A 9,929-nucleotide genomic window follows, 5' to 3' on the forward strand; every position below is an offset into this window, starting at 1 on the left:
CCATCTCCTGTTTGACCACTTCCAATTTATCTTGATTCATGTATCTAACATTCCAGGTTCCTATACAATATTGTTCTTTACAGCATCAGACTTGACTTCCATCACCAGGCACATCCACAACTGGGTGCTGTTTTTGCTTTGGCTCCATCTCTTCTTTGTTTCTGGAGTTATTTCTCCATAGTTCTCCAGTAGCATATTGGGCACCTACTGGCCTGGGGAGTTCATCTTTCAGTATTCTATCTTTTTGCCTTTTCATACTGTTCATGGGGTTCTCAAGGCAAGAATACTGAAGAGATTTGTCATTTCCTTCTCCAGCGGACCACATTTTGTCAGAACTCTCCACCAAGATGCGCCCATCTTGGCTGGCCCTATGCGGCATGACTCATAGTTTCACTGAATTAGACAAAGCTGTGGTCCATGTGATCAGATTGGTTAGTTTTCTGTGATTGTGGATTTCAGTCTGTCTGCCCTATTATGGAGAAGGATAAGAGGCTTATGGAAGCTTCCTGATGGGAGAGACTGACTAAGGGGGAAACTGGATCTTGTTCTGATGGGCGGGGTCATGCTCAGTAAATCTTTAATCCAATTTTCTGTTGATGGGCGGGGCTGTGTTCCCTCCCTGTTATTTGACCTGAGCCAAACTATGGTGGAGGTGATGAAGATAATGCTGCTACTGCTGCTGCAAAGTGGAGGTAGCTTCAGTCTGTCTGACTCTGTATGAGCCATAGACTGCAGCCCACCAGACTCCTCTGTCCCTGGGATTCTCTAGGCAAGAATACTGGAGTGGATTGCCATTGCCTTCTCTGAATGAAGATAATGACCTCCTTCAAAAGGTCCTGTGTAGGCACTGCTGAACTCAGTGCCCCCCTACCTTGCAGCAGGCCACCGTCGACCCATGCCTCTTTCAAAGACTCCTCGACACTCACAGGCAAGTCTGGGTCAGTCTCTTGTGGGGTCACTGCTTCTTTCTCCTGGGTCCTGGTGCAGAGAAGGTTTTGTTTGTGCCCTCCAAGAGTCTGTTTCCCCAGTCCTTTGTGAGTTCTGACCATTCTACAGCGGAGTTAATGGCAATCTCCTCTATGAGGGCTTATGCCATACCCAGGTTTGCTGCACCCAGAGCCCCTGCCCCTGCAGCAGGCCACTGTTGACCCATACCCCTGCAGAAGACACTCAAACACTCAATGGCAGGTCTGTCTCAATCTCTGTGGGGACTCCTGGTGCTCACAAAGGTTTTGTTTGAGCCCTCTGAGCATCTCTGGCAGGTATGGGGTTTGATTCTAAATGTGATTTCGCCCCTCCTACCATCTTGCTGGGGCTTCTCTTTTGCCCTTGGATGTGGAGTATCTTTTTTTGGTGGGATCCAACATTCTCCTGTCAACAGTTGTTCAGCAGCAAGTTGTAATTTTGGAGTTCTTGCAGGACAAGATGAGGGCATGTCAGGCCCTGCACACACCTTATTCTTCTAAGCAGCACTGCTCCTGAACTATTGTTATAAAACTCCTCACCATATCCTCCTGGGTTGGGACACACATCTTTTGAGGGTAGCAGTTTCTGTGTCCCCCTTTTCCTGGCAAAGAAATAGAGCTATTCTTTTCTACTTCAACCAAAATTCTGTCTCTGAAATTTGATTCAGCCCTGGTGCCCAGAGGCTGAGCTTTCAGCATCACTTCTGGGCATTGAAGCCTTTCTGTGTCCCTGTTTCTTGTTTGTAGGAAACAGGCTTCAGCTTCCATGACTTCCTCTGAGCGTCACAGGAAAGGTTCTAACAGTTGTTAATCAGGGAAGGGAAGGGATGTAGAAACAAGGGAGGGGCAGACAAGAAACAATACTGCAGGCTTGGGCAGGGTCCTGGTTCTACCTCAAGGGATATACATAACAATATTTTTTAGCAAAAGGAAGATGTTAACAACCCATGAAGCATTCTTTATTCCAGAGAGAAGGTCACAGTTTGATAACCTCAAGCATCACAGGAGCTAGTCAGAAGGCCACCTGAGGCCAGATTAAAGGAATGCAGGCCCTACATACACCCTGATCCCTATCAGCAACCCCTGATAGGGGTTATATAGGGGTTATAGGGTTTAAAGACTGCTATAAAACACCTACCAAATGCCCCCTAGGTTGGGACACACAGTTTTTGAGGGCACAACCCTACCATGTCCCCCTTTGCCTGGCAAAGCAATAGAGCTATTCTTTCCTGCAGTTCAGTAGTTCAGTCACTGGGTCGTGTCCGACTCTTTGCGACCCCATGAATTGCAGCACGCTAGGCCTCCCTGTCCATCACCAACTCCTGGAGTTTACTCAAACTCGTGGCCATCGAGGCGGTGATACCATCCAGCCATCTCATTGTCTGTCATCCCCTTCTCCTCCTGCCCCCAATCCCTCCCAGCATCAGGGTCTTTTCCAATGAGTCAACTCTTCACATCAGGTGGTTAAAGTATTGGAGTTTCAGCTACAGTATCAGTCCTTCCAATGAACACCCAGGACTGATCTTCTTTAGGATGGACTGGTTGGATCTCCTTGCAGTCCAAGGGACTCTCAAGAGTCTTCTCCAATACCACAGCTCAAAAGCATCAATTTTTTGGCGCTCACCTTTCTTCATAGTCCAACTCTCACATCCATACAGGACCACTGGAAAAACCATAGCCTTGACTAGACGGACCTTTGTTGGCAAAGTAATGTCTCTGCTTTTTAATATGCTGTCTAGGTTGGTCATAACTTTCCTTCCAAGGAGTAAGCGTCTTTTAATTTCATGGCTGCAATCACCATCCGAAGTGATTTTGGAGCCCCCAAAAATAAAGTCTGACACTGCTTCTACTGTTTCCCCATCTATTTCCCATGAAGTGATGGGACCAGATGCCATGATACTTCACTCTAAACTCTGTCTCTGAGACTCAATTTGGCACTGGTGCACAGAGGCAGAGTTTTGGGCATCATACACATGAATCTGAGTCTAATCAATGTTTCACAGGTTTTGAGAACTAATATACAATGTATACCACTATCCAGGAATTTCCTTAGTTTGATTAAGGGCATTTACAATAACCCTACAGTAAACATCATATTTAGTAGTTAACAACTAAGCATGTCTACTTCCAGTCATCACTCATATTCAACACAATATTGTAAATTCTGGCCAGTGCAATAAAACAAGAAAAAGAAATAATAAGAGGTTGGAAAGGATATAATAAAAACTGTGACATAATAAGAAATATGTATTTGGTTTCTACTTACCCCTCCTCATTTCCTGGCATATAACTCCTAAACACTTTGGAATCCCTGAAGTAATAAGTGCCTGTTTGTATGCTAATAAGATGACTAAGGACTGAGGACTCCTGGATAGCTTCAGGATGAAGTCTAGTTGCCAAAAAATGCCAACCATGTGATTAGAAGGTTGGAAATTTCAGCTCCACCCTCCTGACTTCTGGGAAGGGAAGATGGGTTGGAAGCTGAGTCATCACTAACAGCCAATGTTTTAAAAAGTCATGTCTACATAATTCAGGATTGCAGGCCGATTCTTTATTATCTGAACCACCAGAGAAGCCCCCTACATAATGAAACAGGTTATGTTTCATTAGGTAGTGTTCAGAGAGCTTCTGGGTTGCCGAACACATTGAGGTGCTGGGATGGTTACCTGGTTAGGGCATGGAAGCTTGATTCTCCTTTACCCATACCTTGTCCTGTGTACCTTTTCCATATGAATGTTCCTGAGTTGAACTCTTTAATAATAAACTAGTAATCTAGTATGTAAACTATTTGAGTTCTGTGAATTGTCCTAGCAAATTATCAAACAGGAGGAGAGGGTTATGAGGACCCCAATTTATAGCAGGTTGGTTAGAAATACAGAAGGGCCATACTTATGACTGGCATTTGATCGGGGGGTGGGGGCATATACTAACTACAGATTGATAGTATCAGAATTAAAATGTAGAACACCTAAGCTAGTGTCAGATAATTGGGAAGTATGGGAAGCAACCCACACACCTGGTGCCACAAGTGTTGAGAATAGAGAAGAATGAAACAGGTGAGTTAAAGTATGTTTTCCCTTTTATTGTCCCTATTCAGAGAGGACACGATTGTCACTACTGAATACACACAAAACTTCTACAACAATTAAATGATTTAAGTAAGGTCACAGGATACCAGGTCAACATGTCAAAATCACTATTATTCTTATACATTAGCAATGAATATCAGAGAAGGCAATGGCACCCCACTCTAGTACTCATGCCTGGAAAATCCCATGGTCAGAGGAGCCTGGTAGGTTACAGTCCATGGGGTCGCTGAGAGTTGGACACAACTGAGCGACTTCACTTTCACTTTTCACTTTCATGCACTGGAGAAGGAAATGGCAACCCACTCTAGTGTTCTCGCCTGGAGAATCCCAGGGATGGGGGAGCCTGGTGGGCTGCCATCTATGGGGTTGCACAGAGTCAGACACAACTGAAGCGACTTAGCAGCAGCAGCAGCAGCAGCAAAGAATATACTGCTATATCCATGGTATCCACAAGAAAATATAAGAGAAACTCTTAACTGAAAATCATTCTACAAATTAATTGGCCCATAGTCTTAAAAAATGTCAAAGTTACGAAATATAACCAAAGATTCAAATTAAATGAGGCTATAGAGATATGACAACTGCATGCAGTAAATAATCTTGGATTTTCTTTTGCTAGAAAGGATGTTATTTGGACAACGGGAAAAATAAAAATAAGATGTGCGGACAATTATTGAGCAATATTGTAGGAACGTTTATTTATTAACTGTGGTAATTGTCCTGTGGTTATGTAAGAGAATGCCTTGTTTTGAGAAAATATACGTTGAAATATTTAAAGGGCAAAAGGACATGTCTTTGTGTGTGTATATATGTATATATATATACACACACACATATATATATTAAATCATAAAGAGTAAGTTGAACTGAACCACTCTATATTTATATATAGAGAGATGGATCTATCTATCTACCTACCCACCTATTGAAGGACAAAGTATTTGTAGGAAATGTTAATATTTGGGGAATGTGGGTGGAGGATAATTGGGAATTCTTTGTACTACTTTTGAACTTTTCTGTAAATCTGAAATTATTTATTTTCAAAGTTTTAAAAATAAATCTGGAAAAAAAAGTAAAGTGAAGTAGAAGAGGCAGTGAATAACAAGGAAAAGGTCAAGGAGTGGTCAGAAGAAGGAGGAAAACATACAAAGCTTTGGGTTTCTAAACACAGAAAACAATTTCAAGAACATGTGAGCTGGGGGTGAGTAGGAGGGAGACTCAAGGAGGAGGGGATATATGTATACTTATATATCTGATTTACACTGTTGTACAGCAGAAACCAACAAACATTTTAAAGCAATTATCCTCCAGTTAAAAATTAAAAAGAACATGTGATGGAGTGGTCCCGGGATTTGTCTTTAAGTATGAGTCTTCCTCTCTCCTCCTCCTGTCAGGAGTTAGATGTTGAAGAGGGAACAGAGTGCAATTCCTGAAGATTAGGTCCCCCTCCCTCTTCTTCCCTTGGGGCTTCCCTGGTAGCTCAGCTGGGAAATACACCTCCAAGGCAGGAGGCCCCTGTTTGATTCCTGGGTCGGGAAGGTCCCCTGGAGAAGGGATGGGCTACCCACTCCAGTGTTCTTGGGCTTCCCTGGTGACTCAGACCCAAAGATTCTGCCTGAAATGTGGGAGACCTCGGTTTGATCCCTGGGTTGGGAAGATCCCCTGGAGGAGGGCATGGCAACCCACTCCAGTGTTCTTGCCTGGAGAATGCCCATGGACAGAGGAGCCTGGCAGGCTACAGTCCATGGGGTCGCAACCAGACACAAGTGAGTGACTCAGCACACATGGGTGTTCCTCAGAATTCCGTGCTGGATCTTCTTCATTTTTTGCCCTATACACTATTTGGGGGTAATCTTACTCACTCTTATGACTTCAATTACCACCTATTTGCTGATTTCTAAATCTGTATCTCTTGTCCAGGCTTTTTTCCTTCCTTACCTCTAAACCATATGTGCTTCTATCTACTGGCTAGTTTCCATGTACACTTCCAGAGATCTCAAATTCAACAAGTTAAACATTGAGTTCATAATCTTCCTCCCCAATCAGGTCAGTTCTCAGGGAATTATATCTCTGTCCTTTCAGACACCCAAGCCAAATGCCAGGATGTCTGCCATGGATTTCTTTGCCCCCATCTCCCAAATCCAACTATGAAGTCCTGTGTCTACAAAATCTATATATTTTATGAATTTATTCACATCTCCTCCAATATTTATACTTTTAATAAAAACTAGTCTGTCTGGAAGAGGGTGTTTTCTATGACCAGTGCATTCCCTTGGCAAAACTCTGTTAGCCTTTGCCCTGCTTCATTTTGTATTCCAAGGCCAAATTTGCCTGTTACTCCAGGTATCTCTTGACTTCCTACTTTTGCATGCCAGTCCCCTATAATGAAAAGGACATCTTTTTTGGGTGTTAGTTCTAGAAGGTCTTGTAGGTCTTCACAGAACCGTTTAAGTTTAGCCTCTTCAGCATTACTGATTGGGGCATAGACTTGGATTACCCTGATATTGAATGGTTTGCCTTGGAAACGAAGAGAGATCATGCTGTCATTTTTGAGACTGCACCCAAGAACTGCATTTTGGACTCTTTTGTTGACTATGAGGGCTACTCCATTTCTTCTAAGGGATTCTTGCCCACAGTGGTAGATATGGTAGTAGTAGTAGATATAATGGTCATCTGAATTAAATTCGCCTATTTCAGTTCATCTGAATGGAATTCACACATTTCAGTCCACAGCAGAACTATATAAAAAACATGTTCATGACCCAGATAACCATTGTGGTATGATCACTCAACACAAAGCTAGTGGAGGTGATGGAATTCCAGCTGAAGTATTTCAAATCTTAAAAGATGATGCTGTGAAAGTGCTGCACCCAATATGCCAGCAAATTTGGAAAAGTCAACCAAGGACGCAGGACTGGACAATGTCAGTTTTCATTCCAATCCCAAAGAAGGGCAATGCCACAGAATGTTCAAACTACCGCAAATTGCACTCATCTCACATGCTGGCAAAGTAATGCTCAAAATTCTCCAAGCTGGGCTTCAACAGTATGTGAATCATGAACTTCCAGATGTTCAAGATGGATTTAGAAAAGGCAGAGGAACCAGAGATCAAATTGCCAACATCCATTGGATCATGGAAAAAGCAAGAGAATTCCAGAAAAACACCTACTTCAGCTTTATTGATTATGCCAAAGCCTTTGACTGTGTAGATCACAACAAAATGTGGAAAATTCTTAAAGAGATGAGAATACCAGACCACTTTACGTGCCTCCTGAGAAATCTGTATGCAGGTCAAGAAGCAACAGTTAGAACTGGACAGGGAACAACAGACTGGTTCCAAATTGGAAAAGGAGTACATTAAGGCTGCATATTGTTACCCTGTTTATTTAACTTATATGCAGAGTACGCCATGCAAAATGCCAGGCTGGATGAAGCACAAGCTGGAATCAAGATTGCCAGGAGAAATATCAATAACCTCAGATACGCAGATGACACCACCCTTAAGGCAGAAAGGAAGAGGAACTAAAGAGCCTCTTGAAGAAAGTGAAAGAAGAGAGTGAAAAAGCTGGCTTAATGCTCAACATTCAAAAAACTAAGATCATGACATCCGGTCCCATAACTCCATAGAAAATAGATGGAGAAACAATGGAAACAGTGACAGACTTAATTTTCTTGGGCTCCAAAATCACTGCAGATTGTGACTGCAACCACGAAATTAAAAGACACTTGCTCCTTGGAAGAAAAGCTATAACCAACCTGGTCAGCAGAGACATTACTTTGCTGACAAAGGTCCATCTTGTCAAAGCTATGGTTTTTCCAGTAGTCATCTATGGCTGTGAGAGTTGGACTATAAAGCAAGTTGAGCACTGAAGAATTGATGCCTTTGAACTGTGATGTTGGAGAAGATTCTTGAGAGTCCCTTGGAGTGCAAGCAGATCAAATCAGTCCATCCTAAAGGAAATCGATGCTGAATATTCATTGGAAGGACTGATGCTGAAGCTGAAATGCCAATATTTTGGCCACCTGATGAGAAGAACTGACTCACTGGAAAAGACCCTGATGCTGGGAAAGATTGAAGGCAGGAGAAGGGGACGACAGAGGATGAGATGGTATCCTCTGGGTGGCATCATTGGATGCCATCATTGACTCTATGGACATGAGTTTGAGTAAGCTCCGGGAGTTGGTGATGGACAGGGAAGCCTGGCATGCTGCTGTCCATGGGGTCGCAAAGAGTTGCATACAACTGATTGAATGAACTGAACTGAACTGAGTCTATCTGGGGTTTTCAAACTGCAGATCATTTTAAAATTAAATTAAAACAAATTTAATCAGCCATACTGAACATTTTATTTAAAGAACAGAATATCAAATATCAGAGTGTATTTCATGTGATAATTAGACATATTATTGTTAAAATTTGTCTCACTTATAAAAATCCACATACATATGTGAGTCCTGGGTTCTGGTGTTAAACCTATTTCTTATTGTGAATCATGGCCAAAAAAATTGAAAGCTCCTGGTCTAGATCAGTGCTGTCCAACAGAAATATAAGGTTAGCCAGATACATAAATAAAAGTTTCCAGAAGCCACAAAAAAAAAGTAAAAAGAAATAGGAAATTAATTTTAATATTTAACTCATATAAAAACACCTTTCAACATGATACCAATAAAAAACTTATTGAGCCATTTTATATTCTTTTTGTCTTTAAAATCCAGCACATATCTCACACTTAGAGAGCACCTTAGCTCAGACTAGGTACATTGAGTGGCAGTAGTCAATAGCCACACTGCAGGTCACTCCTGTAGTAGTGCTGATCAGTTTTGCAATTATCTACCTTAGGAGGCAAACTCTAAATTCACTCCAAGCAGTGTGAATTTAAACTTAGGAACTGAACAAGATTGTAAACTCACACCAGTGGCTACCTCTCCCATCAAGGTTAACCCTAGAGATGGCACTGAAATTGATAGATCAGTAAAAACTGTGAAAACTCTGAGGATACGTGTGTGTGCACATGTGCATTATGTTGATAAATAGGGAGTGATGGGGCCAACACATCACAGGCTTTCTTGTTTTTGGTGCATCCTTCACCTTTTACCAATGCTGGGCTTTAGCCTCTCCCTCTGGGTACACAAGGTAGCTGATACCTTCCAGGAAATACAAATTCATAGAGAAAAGTAATGGGATGCAGAGGGAGGTGCAACTGCTAGTAAAGCAAGAAACTGATCAACTTAAACTAGATGAAACAGATTAAATGCATCAGATGCTAACCAGTTCTCGCTCATCTCTTCCCCACTCTCTGCCCTTGCCCCTACCCACGTTTCATAATCTTCAGTTCAGTTCAGTTCAGTCACTCAGCCGTGTCCTACTCTTTTTGTGTGTGTGTGTGTGTGTGTCCTACTCTTTGCAACCCCATGAATCGCAGCACACCAGGCCTCCCTGTCCATCACCAACTCCTGGAGTTTACTCAAACTCATGTCCATCGAGTCGGTGATGCCATCCAGCCATCTCATCTTCTGTCGTCCCCTTCTGCCCCCAATCCCTCCCAGCATCAGGGTCTTCATAATCTTACATTATGTCAAATTCCATTAGTTTTATATTTCAGTCTTGAGATCACCATGAATGTCATGATTAGACTTTCTAACCAAACATTTGCAGAATACCGCTTAAAGTTCAGTAAAAATATTCAAGTTATTTATTATGTGTTTAGTTCAGTTCAGTAGCCCAGCGGTGACCGACTCTTTGCAACCACATGGACTCTAACTATTGTGTATTAATTATCATATATACATGATCTTATTTAATCCTCACATAACTCTATCTTCCCCATGTCCCAGGTTCACTTTTCTTGTCTGCACCTATCTCATAACGTTGTGA

Source organism: Dama dama, chromosome 15 (assembly GCF_033118175.1).
Source record: "Dama dama isolate Ldn47 chromosome 15, ASM3311817v1, whole genome shotgun sequence".
Taxonomy (NCBI): domain Eukaryota; kingdom Metazoa; phylum Chordata; class Mammalia; order Artiodactyla; family Cervidae; genus Dama; species Dama dama.